We start from the raw sequence: 18,020 nt of genomic DNA on the forward strand, positions 1-18,020 counted from the left end.
GACATTAAGAAAAGAACTTGTTCTGAAATGCTCTGAAAAGTATTGCTTGATGTTGGGGTATTCGAAAAGCCTTATAGTAGAGTTGTGAGGAAAAGGATGGGTACTTCAATTTGTAAAATGGATTTAAGACGGTCACTGAGAAAAGAACTTGCTCTTAAATGTCTTTTGAAAAGTATTGCTTGATGTTGGAGCATTCAAAAAGCTGTAAAGTAAAGTTGTGGGTGAAAAGGATGGTTACTTCAACTTGTAAAATTGGTTTAGGATGGACATTAAGAAAAAAACTTGTTCTGAAATGCCTTTGAAAAGTATTGCTTGATGTTTGGGTGTGGAAAAAAGTCGTAAAGTAAACTCGTGGGGCAAAAGAAAAGTAGTTTAACTTGTAAAATGGGTTTAGGACGGACATTAGGAAAGAAACTTGCTCTGAAATGTCTTTTGAAAAGTATTGCTTGATCTTGAGGTGTGCAAAAAGTCTTAAAATAAAGTTGTGGTGAAAAAGATAACTACTTCAACTTGTAAAATTGGTTTAAGAAGGACATTAAAAAAAAAATTGTTCTGAAAAAATATAATAGAGGCTTTTGAAAAGTATTGCTTGATGTTTGGGTGTGGAAAAAAGTCGTAAAGTAAAGTTGTGGTGAAAAAGACGGGTACTTCAAGTTGGAAAATGGGTTTAGAAGGGACATTAAGAAAGGATGTTGCTCTGAAATGCCTTTTGAAAGGTATATTTTGGTGTTGAGGTATCCAAAAAACTGTAAAGTAAAGTTTTGGGTGAAATGGATGGATGCTTCAACTTGTAAAATGGTTTTAGGAGGGACATTAAGAAAGGAACTTGCTCTGAAATGCCTTTTGAAAAATATTTCTTGGTGTTGAGGTATCCAAAAAGCTGTAAAGTAAAGTTGTGAGTGAAAAGGATGGGTACTTCAAGTTGGAGAATGGGTTTAGAAGTGACATTAAGAAAAGAAGTTGCTCTCAAATGCCTTTGAAAGGTATCACTTGGTGTTGGAGCATTCAAAAAGCTGTAAAGTAAAGTTGTGGGTGAAAAGGATTGGTACTTCAAGTTGGAAAATGGGTTTAGAAAGGGACATTAAGAAAGGAACTTGCTCTGAAATGCCTTTTGAAAGGTATTTCTTGATGTTGAGGTATCCAAAAGCTGTAAAGTAAAGTCGTGGGTGAAAAGGAAGGAGTCTTCAATTTGGAAAATGGGTTTAGAATGAATAATAAGAAGAGATGTTTGTCTGAAATGTCTTTTGAAAGGTATTTCTTGGTGTTGGGGGATCCAAAAAGCTGTAAAGTAAAGTTGTGGGTGAAAATAAAGGAGGCTTCAACTTATACAATGGGTTTAGAAAGGAAATTAAGAAGGAACTTGCTCTGAAATGTCTTTTGAAAAGTATTTCTTGGTGTTGAGGTATCCAAAAAGCTGTAAAGTATAGTTGCGGGTGAATTGTTTGGTGAAAAGTATTGTTTGATGTTGGAGCATTCAAAAAGCTGTAGAGTAAAGTTGTGGATGAAAAGGATGGTTACTTCAACTTGTAAAATGGGTTTACAATGGATATTATGAAAAGAACTTGTTCTTAAATGTCTTTGAAAAGTATTGCATGATATTGGCACATTCAAAAGAACCAAACACCTGTAAAGTAAAGTTGTGGGTGAAAAGGATTGATGCCTCAACTTGTAAAATGGGTCTAGGAGGAACTTTAAGAAAGGAACTTGCTCTTAAATGCCTTTTGAAAAGTATTGCTTGGTGTTGGAGCATTCAAAAAGCTGTAAAGTAAAGTTGTGGGTGAAAAGGATGGTTAGTTCAACTTGTAAAATTGGTTTAGGAAGGACATTAAGAAAAAACTTGTTCTGAACTGCCTTTGAAAAGTATTGCTTGATGTTTGGGTGTGGAAAAAAGTCGTAAAGTAAAGTTGTGGGGAAAAAGATAAGTACTTTAACTTGTAAAATGGGTTTAGGACGGTCATTAGGAAAGGAACTTGCTCTGAAATGTCTTTTGAAAAGTATTGCTTGATCTTGAGGTGTGCAAAAAGTCGTAAAATAAAGTTGTGGTGAAAAAGATAACTACTTCAACTTGTAAAATTGGTTTATGAAGGACATTAAGAAAAAACTTGTTCTGAAAATGCCTCAACTTGTAAAATGGGTCTAGGAGGGACTTTAAGAAAGGAACTTGCTCTTAAATGCCTTTTGAAAAGGAAGGATGCTTCAACTTATAAAATGGGTTTAGAAAGGAAATTAAGAAGGAACTTGCTCTGAAATGTCTTTTGAAAAGTATTTCTTGGTGTTGAGGTATCCAAAAAGCTGTAAAGTATAGTTGCGGGTGAAAAGGTTGGGAACTTCAACATGTAAAATGGGTTTAGGAAGGACATTAAGAAAATAAATTGTTCTGAAATGCCTTTTGAAAAGTATTGCTTGGTGTTGTGGGCATTCGAAAAGCTGTGAAGTATAGTTCTGGGTGAAAAAGTTGGGTACTTAAACTTGTAAAATGGGTTTAGGAGGGACATTAAGAAAAGAACTTGTTCTGAAATGCCCTTTGAAAAGTATTGCTTGGTGTTGGAGCATTCAAAAAGCTGTAAAGTAAAATTTAGGTGAAATGGATGAGTACTTCAATTTGTAAAATGGGTTTACGACGGTCACTACGAAAAGAACTTGTTCTGAAATGTCTTTGAAAAGTATTGTTTGATGTTGGAGCATTCACAAAGCTGTAGAGTAAAGTTGTGGATGAAAAGGATGGTTACTTCAACTTGTAAAATGGGTTTACAATGGATATTATGAAAAGAACTTGTTCTGAAATGTCTTTGAAAAGTATTGCATGATATTGGCGCATTCATAAGAACCAAAAACCTGTAAAGTAAAGTTGTGGGTGAAAAGGATGGATGCCTCAACTTGTAAAATGGGTCTAGGAGGGACTTTAAGAAAGGAACTTGCTCTTAAATGCCTTTTGAAAAGTATTGCTTGGTGTTGAGGTATCCAAAAAGTTGTAAAGTAAAGTTGTGGGTGAAAAGGATGGGTACTTCAAGTTGTAAAATGGGTTTAGAAGGGACATTAAGAAAATAAGTTGCTCTGAAATGCCTTTTGAATGGTATTTCTTGGTTTTGAGGCATCCAAAAAGCTGTAAAGAAAAGTTGTGAGTGAAAAGGATGGATGCTTCAACATGTAAAATTGGTTTAGGAGGGACATTAAGAAAGGAACTTGCTCTGAAATGGCTTTTGAAAAGTATTGTTTGGTGTTGAGATATCCAAAAAGCTGTAAAGTAAAGTTGTGGGTGAAAAGGATGGGTACTTCAATTTGTAAAATGGGTTTAGGAGGGACATTAGCAAAGGAACTTGCTCTGAAATGTCTTTTGAAAAGTATTGCTTGATCTTGAGGTGTGCAAAAAGTCGTAAAATAAAGGTGTGGTGAAAAAGATAACTACTTCAACTTGTAAAATTGGTTTATGAAGGACATTAAGAAAAAACTTGTTCTGAAAAAATATAATAGAGCCTTTTGAAAAGTATTGCTTGATGTTTGGGTGTGGAAAAAAGTCGTAAAGTAAAGTTGTGGTGAAAAAGACGGGTACTTCAAGTTGGAAAATGGGTTTAGAAGGGACATTAAGAAAGGATGTTGCTCTGAAATGCCTTTTGAAAGGTATATTTTGGTGTTGAGGTATCCAAAAAGCTGTAAAGTAAAGTTTTGGGTGAAATAGATGGATGCTTCAACTTGTAAAATGGTTTTAGGAGGGACATTAAGAAAGGAACTTGCTCTGAAATGCCTTTTGAAAAGTATTTCTTGGTGTTGAGGTATCCAAAAAGCTGTAAAGTAAAGTTGTGAGTGAAAAGGGTGGGTACTTCAAGTTGGAGAATGGGTTTAGAAGTGACATTAAGAAAAGAAGTTGCTCTGAAATGCCTTTGAAAGGTATTGCTTGGTGTTGGAGCATTCAAAAATCTGTAAAGTAAAGTTGTGGGTGAAAAGGATTGGTAATTCAAGTTGGAAAATGGGTTTAGAAAGGGATTTTAAGAAAAGAACTTACTCTGAAATGCATTTTGAATGGTATTTCTTTGTGTTGAGGCATCCATAAAGCTGTAAAGTAAAGTGGTGTGCGAAAAGGATGGATGCTTCAATTTGTAAAATTGATGTAGGATGGACATTCAGAAAGGAACTTGCTTTGAAATGCCTTTTGAAAAGTATTGCTTGGTGTTGAGATATCCAAAAAGCTGCAAAGTAAAGTTGTGGGTGAAAAGGATGGGTACTTCAAGTTCGAAAATGGATTCAGAAGGGACATTAGCAAAGGAACTTGCTCTGAAATGTCTTTTGAAAAGTATTGCTTGATCTTGAGGTGTGCAAAAAGTCGTAAAATAAAGTTGTGGTGAAAAAGATAACTACTTCAACTTGTAAAATTGGTTTATGAAGGACATTAAGCAAAAACTTGTTCTGAAAAAATATAATAGAGCCTTTTGAAAAGTATTGCTTGATGTTTGGGTGTGGAAAAAAGTCGTGAAGTAAAGTTGTGGTGAAAAAGCCGGGTACTTCAAGTTGGAAAATGGGTTTAGAAGGGACATTAAGAAAGGATGTTGCTCTGAAATGCCTTTTGAAAGGTATATTTTGGTGTTGAGGTATCCAAAAAGCTGTAAAGTAAAGTTTTGGATGAAATGGATGGATGCTTCAACTTGAAAATGGTTTTAGGAGGGACATTAAGAAAGGAACTTGCTCTGAAATGCCTTTTGAAAAGTATTTCTTGGTGTTGAGGTATCCAAAAAGCGGTAAAGTAAAGTTGTGAGTGAAAAGGATGGGTACTTCAAGTTGGAGAATGGGTTTAGAAGTGAAATTAAGAAAAGAAGTTGCTCTGAAATGCCTTTGAAAGGTATTGCTTGGTGTTGGATCATTGAAAAAGATGTAAAGTAAAGTTGTGGATGAAAAGGATTGTTTATTCAAGCTGTTAAATGGGCTTGGAAAGGGATATTAAGAAAGGAACTTGCTCTGAAATGCCTTTTGAATGATATTTCTTGATGTTGAGGTATCCAAAAAGCTGTAAAGTAAAGTTGTGGGTGAAAAGGAAGGATGCTTCAACTTGTAAAATGGGTTTAGAATGAACATTAAGAAGAGATGTTGCTCTGAAATGTCTTTTAAAAGGTATTTATTGGTGTTGGGGTATCCAAAAAGCTTTAAAGTAAAGTTGTGGGTGAAAAGAAAGGATGCTTCAACTTATAAAATGGGTTTAGATAGGACATTAAGAAGGAACTTGCTCTGAAATGTCTTTTGAAAAGTATTTCTTGGTGTTGAGGTATCGAAAAAGCTGTAAAGTATAGTTGCGGTAGAAAAGGTTGGGAACTTCAACTTGTAAAATGTGCTTAGGATGGACATTAAGAAAATAACTTGTTCTGAAAAGATATAATAAAGCCAAAAAAAAGTATTAAAAAATGGAGACTCAGGGGCCTTTGGGGAGCTGGGGGTCCTTTGGCAGTCTGGGGGGGCCCGTTAGGGCCGGGTGGTCCTTTGGACGCCGGGGGGGCCGTGGGGGCTCCGGGGGCCCGTTGAGTGCCCGGTGGTCGTTGGGGAGCCTGGTGGGCGTTGGGGGGTCTGAAGTGGGCTGGTGGAGGTCTGGGGGGCGCTTGAGGTCCGATTGGTCCTTTGGGAGCCCGGTGGACCTTTGAGGGCCAGTTGTGGGCCTTTGGGGGTCCGGGGGTCCTTTGGGAGCCCGGTGGTCTTTTGGGAGTCCGATGGGCCTTTGGGGGTCTGGGGGGCCCTTTGGGGGTCCGAGGGCCTTTTGGGAGCCTGGGGGACCTTTGAGGACAGGGGGAGGGCCTTTGAGGACAGGGGGAGGGCCTTTGGGGGTCCGGGGGCCCTTTAGGAGCTTGGGGGACCTTTGAGCACCGGGGGCTTCCTTCGGGGTTGGGGTAGGGGGATTAGAACCCTTTGGGGTTGGGGTAGAGGACCTCACAACACTGTTCAAATGGAACTTGTGTATTATAACGACCACAGAGTTTCACCCTCAAATCCTCTTCTAAACTCATCTTTTAAATCATCTTTTAAAATGTCTCTAACTGTTTCGCCAAAATAATTCCATAAAATGACTGAAACGGTTTCGCCCAAATAATCCCTAAACGTAATTTCAACGTGTTCCTTTTGTTTGGCATCTCTGCGCTGATACATTTCAAATTATTTGGAAACCCTTTCGCGAATCAATCTCTTCATCGCTAAGATCTAAACATTCGCTTGGAGACAGTTCTCTTTAGAAACAACAAATTAATTCCCTTTCGTGTCAAATCAATTCTCTTTAGAAACAACAAATTAATTTCCCTTTCATGTCAATCAATCAATCATGACATCATCTGTCATGTGTGATCTAAACTTTGCCTCGGAAACATTCTCTTTGGAAATACATCAAAGACATTAATTAACTTGACGTCATCTGTCAGACATTAATTAACCTTGCCCAGAAACAATTTGATTAATGACTCAATAATCCATGAAAGTGAGAAAGTTCTTATTTTTCCATTCTCACTGACAAAAACCATAAACCTGACATAAATGTGAGAAAGTTCCTGTTTTTTCAGTCTCACTGACAAAGACCATAAAAATATCCATAAATGTGACAAAATTCATGTTTTTCAAGTGAGAAAAATACTGTTTTTCCATTCTCACTGACAAAAAACAGACATAAATTATGTAAAAAAAAGTTGTAGGTGGCAGCAGGGGTGTCGCGTATAAAGATTGTATAGTGATGTTTGTATTAGAGTGGGAGGGGGGAGGGGATTTACCTGAATATACTGGAGGGTGACCAAGGAAAATAATCTTATTTTGAAAATAAAAAATGAAAATGTACTTACATTCCAAATTGAAGTTGGCATGGCTTCTAATACATCAAATTTATCCATTGTTGTATCAACTATGTCAAAATACTTTCTGATAATTTAATCACATTGCATGCCCGTTATATACGAAATCCCAAGGGCGAATTGTTATGTAAGCAAGCCCTCTGATTGGCTGAGAAGGAAACACGTGATCTAACGGTTTCCTGGAAACTCATAACATTCGCCTCGAGCAAATCAACAAATACTATTTCTGGATCATAACATTCGCTGAGAGCGTGCCAAAAACACACCTGGAGAAAGAGACCATGGAGAAAGAGGTCATTGACCCCATTAACCACGTGTTCTCCCTAGGGAGGCTATGCCCATATTTGGGGTGCAAAAAAGTTGTAGGTGGCAGCAGGGGTGAGGGATCGGACCTCCTGAGGCATCTCTACTGAGGTTGAGGTTCTTAATGGCTAGGGTTATTGATGTTTGATGTCATAGATGTTCAAATCCATAATCGTCTCACATAATCCCATATTGTGTACTTGTTCATTCTAAGACATGTAAAAAAAGTTGAAAAAAAAATATCATGTTAAAAAAATAATACAAAAAAAGTTAAAAAAAAACTTCAAAAAAAGTGTAAAAAATGGGGGGGGGGCAAAAAAGTTGGGTGGAGGGGGGCCTTGGGGGTTGGGGTAGGGGACCTTACAACACTATTCAAATGGAACTTGTGTAATATGACGACCGCAGAGTTTCGCCCCAAATCATCTTCAAAAATGTCTCAAACTGTTTCACCCAAAAAATCCCTAAATGTTGATTAATTTGTTTCGCCCAAATAATCCCCTAAAAGTAAATTCTGCGTGTTCCTTTGTTTCGGCATCTTTTTGCGATGTCACATTTAAAATTCCCAAGAGACATTTCCCGCGTAAAATATATTCAATCTGTCTTGTACCTCGTTTGAATTTCTGAAAATATATCTAAGGTGTTCCTAGTTACACTATTAAGGTTTTTGAAGAATATTAATTTATCTCTGACACTAAAGTAGAGAAGCCATATTGTTTCTTAATCCCCTCACGATACATTAGAATTCCCCGTCAGATTTTCAACATTGGCGATTATGTATATCAATTTCCTAGAAATATAGACTCCCGTCTGTAAACTTCTGTCTACATCCAAGAAACATCAAACATGTTGGTCAACAATCAGAATCATGAAACGTAAGTCCATTGACCTAGAAAGAGACACGTGATCCTGTCCCGTTAGACTCGAGAATTCCCCGTCGATTATGCAATCAATTTCCCAGAAATCTGTCCCCTTCGTAGATCAATACCATTGTCCCGTTAGTATTTAGTGCGCATGTGCAAATTTCGTACCGGAGTCAATAGGCTTAGAAACATCTCTGATTGGCCTAGAAAGAGGTGTCACTGGCCCTGTCCCGTTAGACTCGATTATAGATGGCAGCAGCGGTGCCCCCCCGCGCTGGTACTGTCATTCCTGCTTATATAATAGTTTAGAAACAAATTTGGGCTATATATTTGCAAATTAAGGGGGGAGGAGGTAAAGTAGAGCATATATTATTACGTAACCTAACCTGACGTAACCTAACCTAAGTACCTTCCTCCCCCTCTAAACCCCAAAAAACAACAGTTTAAATATCGTATACGCAATAAAAACCACGTTATACATTGTATTACTCTATACCGACGTTTTGAATTATCCTTTCAAACACGGTTTACTCATGACTGGTTTCCATTGCAGTATATAAAAGAGTCCGTTTAGTACAGGAGTACCAAAACTTGTTTCGTTAATCTAATATTATAACTCACCTACATTTCTATCTAACTTTCCATTTACTTTTAACTCTGAATTGTTTTGAACCAAGTTACTCTGTCTTATTCCATCAAATTATTAACATTTTTTTAACTTTCTAGATATTAATAGACGAAAACCTTAACCGGTATATAATTCTTTTTATAAATAAATGGAAAAATAAATAAGTGGAAAACATAATTTTCTATTTTTGGCAAATAAATCCGTTTAACCAATCATCTGAAAAAACAACTTTCGCTGTTTTTGTCTAATTTTCAGGTATTATAGGTAGTTACGGATCTTACTGAAACAGGATGTCACCTGAGTCTGGCCACCTGGTGTAAGTACCCGATAGAAAATTTTAAATTTGATTCTTTAGACTTATCTCGGACTTTGAATTTACCAGTTGCGAAAAAGATAATTCAGTTTGAACACCACATTGAGAATGTTTTGATAGAATTGTTTTCTCTCATTGCATTTTTTGTTGAGAGGTTTTTGATGTATATTGTAGCCTAACGGATAAGGGTCTCTAAGTGGATAATCGATAAAATAGGCTAGTGAAATATATTTTTTCGGACGGATATAGCCTAAATTTGATTCTTTCCATGAACTAAAGCCGTATTAGGATAGCATAATTCTTTCGGTGAGTAAGCAAATGACATAACTATTTCGTTAAAGTTATCGGTAATCTTGTTGTATCAGAAATTTTCTTGGTACTTGTGTATTATACCGACCACACTGTTGTTCTTGATCTGTTTAAAAATCGGTTTCTCTGTATGCACTCGGAGACAATCAGCTTAGCCTGAATGAGATAAACTACAATGCAGGTATATTTTAATTGAATATTTAATATGTAGAGTTGTTTAGGTTAGGCATTTAATATAGGGTGTTCTGGGCGGTCTGCTTTCCGTAATTCTCTGTTGTAGTTTCATAATTATGTTACTAAATTATTGTATTTTCATCAGATTTTGGTATATTCCATTATGATTAACCTAACTTCACTTCTTGAGTGTGGTCGGTATAATACACAAGTACCATTTTCTTCTATTCTCAGGGTTCCCTAATTTGAATCTATGTTTTCCCAAGTTTTGCCTAGGCCTAAAACCTTGTTTAGGGTGCATATCTGGCACCACATGGGGGGGGGGGTAAAATTGTGTCAGTAGCAACAATTACACGTAGAAAGAGCATTGAACAGAATTGAATGGCCCTATTCCTCGTTTGCAGTGTTTCTTTCACAGGAGGAATCGTGCTGCATGATTAGCATAAACCCCTTTTAGTAAATAGCCTAGGCTATCGAGTGATTGACGAGTTCTGCAGAAAACCTGCTAAACAAATAAAAGTAGAACTATTATATTCTTTATTTTATGCTGTTCCAAATATACTGGTCGCTCTTCTGACAATACCCCTCTCCCCCCCCCCCCTATTGGTCCCAGATATAGCCCCTGGAGTATATAAGAAACTAAAAAAAAATTACTAAAGCAGTGAAACTCTTACTTTATAATATGCAGCATTTTTTATTAATTATATTATCGTCTTTCCTTGCATTGTAATCCACTTTTTAAATCATTCCAAATACTCTTTTATCCAATATTGCTTACGATCAATCAGAGGCGAAACTAAATTTCATCGAGCCGAGACTTTAGAAACCCGTTTAAAAAAAGAACCTATCACATATCATGAGATTCGAAAAATTTTCTTATTAGGGCTATACCTGGGACCATCAGGGGCCCCATGTCCCGGTGAATTGACACCACTGGGGGCAGTTTTACTGTTTTTTTAATGAAAATACAAGAAAACGCCATTTTCAATGAAAATACCAAAACGGATAATTTTCAAAATCATGGGGAGCTAGTCCCCCTCCACCTGACGCCACTGGCACTAGCCTGGTAAATTGCATGTGAATGGCCACATCTAAAGGAAATATGCTAATAAAATAAAAATAGTAGTCTACCATAATTTTTTTATTTTACGTTCTTTCCAAATATCATTGGCAGTTTTCTAAAAATGTACCCCCCTCCCCCCTTCATATGTTTTCAGATAAAGCCGTGATAGTACTTTACTGAAAAAAATTCAAATGGATTTACCGAAAAAAATGTGCATTGTCGGTTCAATATACATATGCTGATAACTATTTTGTAAAATTTTAATTAATTTTTGTTTTCTTAAAGTTATAAGTGAAAACATTAAAAAACGAATTTTTTCAGTAAAGTACAAGCTATATTCTGGCTTTTAGAAAGTATAGGGTTTAGAACCCTACTCAGATTAATTTCTGCTCGTTTTGAGTTTGACTTATTTTAATTTCAGTTTTTTTTTCATTTATTTATTGATACTGATTTGTGGTAGTTGTATGCTTGGTAGATTATATGATTCTATTTTTTTTTCATTTTAGGTTTAATGGAATTCTTTACTTTTTTTTAAAAACTTATTTTGTGCAAAAAGCGTTTTTGACTAATTTCTGTTCGTTTTATATTGACATAGTCTTTTTCAGGGAGAAAGACTGAGCCTCTTCTGAAGTTAAACAACCATCCCTTCGATAAAAACCTTTAATACCCCTTTGGCATAACTTACAACCCTTGCCCCTAATCTTTGGGGTTTGTTTCAACCCCAAAAGCCTTGTTATATGATATTTAGACTATTTCGAATAGAATGGCTATCTCAAAATTCTATTAGCTTTACGAACACACTATCTATATGACATTATATGCCCCCAGGGCATAACTTACAACCTTAGCCCTGAGGGCTGTTGGGGGTTGTCATACTCAAAAACATAATTTCCGGACCATTCAACTACGTTCAATAAAATTGCTATATCAAAATGTTGATCATAAGTGTTTGGGGAAATTGGGTATGGGAGGGGAATATTGAGATTATGCCCTTCATATTCTTTTTTAACGAAAATACGTGAGTTTTTCAGTTATTTCTATCCTGTGATTTTGCACAAAGATGAGCTTTTCGATGTTTCACTTACTATTATTTATACCAATGTGGCCAAACCAAAATGATTTTCCGGGCCACTCCAAGAAAAACTATAGATTCACGGTCCGCGTATAAGAATAATATATCCTCATGTTAGACTTAAATCAATTATAGAATCTTTTCTGAGAAAAAATAAACAATATAATAACAATGATCTTAACTACATATTATATAAAAATACATATCACTGAAACTGAAATATAAAAGCAGCTCCACGAGCGCACTTCGTGTGGAAGGAGTTGTCGTAGAAACTTCGGAAGTGGCTAATTCGATTGGAAATTGAAAGTTCTAGTGCCCTTTTAAATGAATCAAATGTGATTGAAGGATTATAAGCTTCCCTTCAAGGCTCCCTTTTTTCCCAAACACACTCGATCAAAATTTTGAGATAGCGATTTTGTTCAGCATAGATGAAAGGTCCAATAGCTATGTCTCTGGGGATGATTTGATTCCCCAAGGCCCCTCGGGAAAGGGTTGTATGTTATACAATTTGCTCATTGGTCACCTATAGTATTTGTTAATGGGAAAGGGGATACGTTTGATCCTTGGTGTCCAAAAAGGGTATGGGTGTTCAGGTAGTTTTGAAATAAATAAAAACACACTTCGTGCTAGCAGGTTGTCAAAAGGGCATATCTCACGAAAGACTTCGATTTCTATTAGTTTCCGTATATTTGTTACAATTATCACATTCTTATGGATTCTTTCAACAAAAGAAAGTTGTTCGTGTTATTACTTTTCAATTGTGATTCAAATAATACCAGTTTGTTTTACAATGCCTTGATTTGAATAAATGTATTGACTGTAAGGTTGCCTTTTCCTTACAATAACATATGTAATTTATTGAATTCTACATATAGCCTATGATTTAGGTTTTTTGTTACATTGTTTTCACTATTCGGACCATTTTATTTCGTTAAAGTATTATGAATCTCGTGGGCCGGAAAAATATTCAAGATAGGCTGCACGTTTCCCACCTTGGGCTGCGGTCTGATCATCCGTAATGCGCCACTAAGCACATTCAGATTTAAAATTTGAAAAGTGCCTACTTATTTGATAGTGGGGGGGGGGGGAGTTTACCACATTACTTTATCTTTGTTCTTTTAGTATTTAAGTTAAAGGGGATTTCTCATTTTTTTTTTTAGTTTTTAGGGTTTGTAAGAACCATAGATCCTTATAGATCCCCAGTTTTATGTGACATATTTTGTGCCACTCTGATTTACCTCATCCCTATTAAATAGTTACGCCGTATCAACTGTTCATCTTTGCTTGATAACATCTCGTTGGTTCTTTATGTTCCTAGACATCTTTCTTCTTTCCAATTTATATCCATCCTCCTTTTCTTACTTGAAAAAGTTGAAAAATTTATTTTTTATTTATCCGCAAATGTACAGATAAAAGCTTTGGCGAGGAATCGTGGAATTGGCTCCCATTGATAATTTTTTTTTTTTTTCAATTTTCTTTTAACGTGGTGAATTGGTTTTGCGGCTGTTTGAGTTTACATGAAACTAGTCAAAGAACCGTAAACAAAATGAAAAACAGAATGAAAGAAAAAAAATATTCATTGGCCTACTGTTTTGTGTAGTCCAAGGAAAAAATAATTTGCCCTGTTCCCCGAAATTCTAAGTCTCCCTAAAAATCATCATGAAAGTTTCAACTTGACCCCTCAACTAAGATAAAAGACAGGGCATACTTACCAGACTACGTATATAATTCATCACCTCGGTACTTGTGCATTATATCTAAACCAGCGCTATAGACTGTACAAGGAAACCAGACACAAAACCCGTCATACGGCTATTTGCAAGAGGTAAATTGATCGAAAAGCGTGGTTTCTCATTGAGTTTACAATATTTAAATGATTTTTTTTTCGAGTTTAGGGGGGGAAGGTACCTAGGTTAGGTTGGGTTACGCATCTAATATATGCAATGCTCCCCCCCCTAATGTGAAAATATATAGCCCAAATTTGTTTCTAAACTATTATATATTCATTCTATTTTATTTCATTAGCATTAACCAAACTTGACTTCTTTCGTGTAGAGCGGTTTAGTTATAATGCACAAGTACCATCACCTCTAATTGAAACCTACTGACTACATTTAATCTCTATATTAAATATAATTAAAAAAAACAAGTTTTTTTAACTGAAAGTAAGGAACGAGGTTAAAACTTAAAACGAACAGAAATTATTCCGTATATGGAAGGGGCTGTCCCCTCCTCAACGCCTCGCGCTTTACGCTGAAGTTTTTCATTAAAAAAAAAAGAGTTGTGAGATAGTCAAGCTTTAGCGTAAAGCGCGAGGCATTGAGGAGGGGACATCCCCTTTCATATACGGAATAATTTCTTTTCGTTTTAAGTTTTAACGTCGTTCCTTACTTTCAGTTAAAAAAACTTTTTTTTTATTTAATTTTTAACGTTTTTGAATTAAGGCAGGTTTTGATTTTGGCTTACCGTACATGAATAATTAAAACAAAATTTGAATATTAATTTTACTTTTATTTGGTTAAATGGCTTTCTCGAAACATGTTCAATTTTATTTACGAACGTTTTTATAATTAATAAATATTCGTAACTTACGAATTAACTTACGTAACGAACTTCTATATTCATATGTTTTCAATACGTAAATCCGAGGATTGGCCACCCAGTCAATAGCGTACCCTTTCAACTGAATTTCGAATTTTGTTCCAATTCTTAAAAAATGACCCCCTTAATCATAGACGCCGTTAATTAGAATCAATAGCTCTTATGAAAGTACTAAATAATCTTTGGCTTAAAGAGCGAAGTATTGACTAGGGGGTGAACCCAATCATATACGTAATGTTTTCTGTCGTTGAGTTTTTATGTTGCTCCTTACTTTCAGTTGAAAAACTTGTTTTTGTATATATAATTTCTTATCTTTTTTTAAATAATGATGGGAAATCCGGCGCCCCTTCATAGCAATGTCCCTTCTCCCATGAAAACTTCCTTCATGGAAATATCTTCCCACATAACCCCCGACCCATCCTCCCCACCCCCACTACCAGAAAAAATCCCCCCGGACAATGTCTGTATACTTCCCAATAACCAATACTATATGTTAACCACAGTTTATATAATTATCCAGTAAGTTTACCGCAGATGATTTCTGGCTCTTCATTCTCGGTGCGAACAAAAAGCTCCTCCCACTTATTAGTAGTAAGAGAGGTGCTGATCCAGCCAGTGATTGCGTAATATGCCTTACCACGGGTCAGTCACCTATTACTACGAACGGTACTTGCCCTACCAGACGGGTTTCTGCAAAGTGTTATGGGCTTCATTGAAAAAATACCAGTTTAAAAAAAAAAATAAACATGTATCCATGATCTTTCTTCTGGCAAAAAAATATAAATTCCAATCAAAACTGGTCAAACGTGTTAATAACCTGTAAGTTATAGCTATCTGATAACTCGTTCAGTATCGCATGTATTATTAGCGGTATCAATGGTATTTCATTTGCGTAAAGCTATCTCGATTTGCCGAAACTTTTATCGTTCGCATAAAACTAACTCAATTTGCAAAAACGGTATTCCATTTGCGTAACTCTGCTCTGAATGTCCTTAATGAGGATATAAATAATATAGAATGACATTGTGACTTGACCTAGCTTTACCTCTCCGATGTGGTCTGTATAATACACAAGTAACGTTTGAAAAGTATTGTCAATTTAAAATCGGATCTTACGTTCCCTTCGTTCCCCCATTTCTGAGGGGCAGGGGATGGTAGGAGAGGGGGGAGGGGGAGTCAATTTTGGGGATTTCTGATAACAAGTACCATTCATTGTGATCGTAGCTCTATGTTGGCTCGTTTTAAATACTTCAGCTTATCTATTCATCTGTGTTAAATAAAAATCTGGAATCTGGAAAATGAAAAAATAAGTATTTAAACAAAATGTACGATGCTGTTAATTAAAGAATAGTAGGCTACACTCAGAATTGTTTGCATCAGGGTTCAGTTAAAGAGGTCTCACTTGCACGAGGGTTCAGGTGCATGGGGGTTCACTTGCTTAGGGTTCAGTTACACGGGGATTCAGTTACAATGGAACCCACACAAAAACAATGGGGCACACACAAAAGCCAAATGAATGACATTGCGACTTGACCTAGCTTTACCTCTCCGATGTGGTCTGGATTATACACATCTGGGGAGGGGAGAATGGAGGTAAGTATTTAGTTTAAAAAATGCTAGGAGGACTTGAGTTTTGTGGGTAGGGTGAAAAATGGTACTTATTCAATATCCTGGTAAACATTATACCTCATTCTTTTATTCTAACTTAATTTTTAAAGGGAATTTCGCCTGTTTTTATCATATTTGCATATTTTTGTTGGGAAACACACTGAAAAGCCATATTAAGAGCTATATTTGTGAGTTTTCACTGACAATTCCATTTTTTAGCCAAGCCTTGACCTTCCTAAGTGCATTTATACTGCGAAATGTCCCTAAGCTAACACAGCAAATGATAGAACCCCTACTATATTTGTGTTCCGATGTCACGGCTATACTTACAAGCAGTTTCTCAACATTTATGGTGACAATCCACGTCTGAACGACTTTCTAGTGCTAAATGATGAATGAGGCGCTGATTCCCCTATCCCTCCTCCTAATGATTTTAATAATAATTCTTTTGGGATTTCCTTGAAAAACATCAATTTTTTTTATTTTCAGTGAAAAAATAGTGCCTTCATGATTCTGAGTAACTCATTCCACCCCCTATTTTTGAGGGGTGGTAACGCACGGATGACATTGTGACACTTTGGTGGTGGTTAATCGAAGCTCTCGTTGACGGTGTTTGGTTGATGTGCCCTCATTTTCGTTAATGTCACTTATTTACTAAGGAAATTAAATCTCGTACAGGCTTTTACTGAGGACATTAAATCTCGTGTATGCGTTTACTAAGGACAAAATTTTTTTATCAATATTAAGGTTCTCTTTAGCCCTGTTTAAAGTTTTATGTTGTTTTTAAAGTGAATTTCCCCTGTTTTTATCATATTTGCATATTTTTGTTGGGGAAACACACTGAAAAGCCATATTAAGAGCTATATTTGTGAGTTTTTCACTGACAATTCCATTTTTTAGCCAAGCCTTGACCTTCCTAACTGCATTTATACTGCGAAATGTCCCTAAGCTAACACAGCAAATGATAGAACCCCTACTATATTTGTGTTCCGATGTCGCGGCTTTACTTACAACCAGTTTCTCAAAAACGTTTGAATTGAAATGCTTCAGGAGAAATAGACTATTGCTTCCTTCTGAACTGTCTGGGGGGGGGGTGGTTGGATGCAAGTATTTAGTGAAAATAATGCTAAAAAGGGGAAAAAATAGAAGCTGTTTCCAAAGAATATATATATATATATATATATATATATATATATATATATATATATATATATATATATATATATATATATATATATATATATATATATATATATATATATATATATATATATATATATATATATATATATATATATATATATATATATATATATATATATATATATATATATATATATATATATATATATACTTGCCCCCACCCACTCCCCCAGACAGTTCAGAAGGAAGTAATAGTCTATTTCTCCTGAAGCATTTCAATTCAAATGTTTTTGAGAAACTGCTTGTAAGTAAAGCCGCGACATCGGAACACAAATATAATAGGGGTTCTATCATTTGCTGTGTTAGCTTAGGGACATTTCGCAGTATAAATGCAGTTAGGAAGGTCAAGGCTTGGCTAAAAAATGGAATTGTCAGTGAAAAACTCACAAATATAGCTCTTAATATGGCTTTTTAGTGTGTTTCCCAACAAAAATATGCAAATATGATAAAAATAGGCGAAATTCCCTTTTAAAAACAACATAAAACTTTAAACAGGGCTAAAGAGAACCTTAATATTGATAAAAAAATTTTGTCCTTAGTAAACGCATATACGAGATTTAATGTCCTCAGTAAAAGCCTGTACGAGATTTAATTTCCTTAGTAAATAAGTGACATTAACGAAAATGAGGGCACATCAGCCAAACACCTTCAACGATAGCTTCGATTAACCACCACCAAAGTGTCAAAATGTCATCCGTGCGTTACCACCCCCTCAAAAAATAGGGGGGTGGAATGAGTTACTCAGAATCATGAAGGCACTATTTTTTCACTGAAAATAAAAAAAATTGATGTTTTTCAAGGAAATCCCAAAAGAATTATTATTAAAATAATTAGGGGGAGGGATAGGGGAATCAGCGCCTCATTCATCATTTAGCACTAGAAAGTCATTCAGACGTGGATTGTCACCATAAATGTTGAGAAACTGCTTGTAAGTATAGCCCTGACATCGGAACACAAATATAGTAGGGGTTCTATCATTTGCTGTGTTAGCTTAGGGACATTTCGCAGTATAAATGCACTTAGGAAGGTCAAGGCTTGGCTAAAAAATGGAATTGTCAGTGAAAAACTCACAAATATAGC

At 35.8% G+C, this 18,020-nt stretch overlaps 1 protein-coding gene across 1 annotated transcript in view; it reads left to right on the forward strand.

The window, feature by feature from the left end:
• Nucleotides 1-8,978: 8,978 nt before the first annotated feature.
• Nucleotides 8,979-18,020, forward strand: part of LOC148952048 (ras-GEF domain-containing family member 1B-like) — a 421,272-nt gene continuing 412,230 nt past the window's right edge. Inside the window, exon 1 of the mRNA XM_089089511.1 lies at nt 8,979-9,216. The gene's annotated coding sequence lies outside the window, so the exon portion shown is untranslated. The remainder of the gene's footprint in view (nt 9,217-18,020) is intronic.

Source organism: Artemia sp. Qi Xiang Cuo, chromosome 5 (assembly GCF_049724085.1).
Source record: "Artemia sp. Qi Xiang Cuo chromosome 5, ASM4972408v1, whole genome shotgun sequence".
Taxonomy (NCBI): Eukaryota; Metazoa; Arthropoda; class Branchiopoda; order Anostraca; family Artemiidae; genus Artemia; species Artemia sp. Qi Xiang Cuo.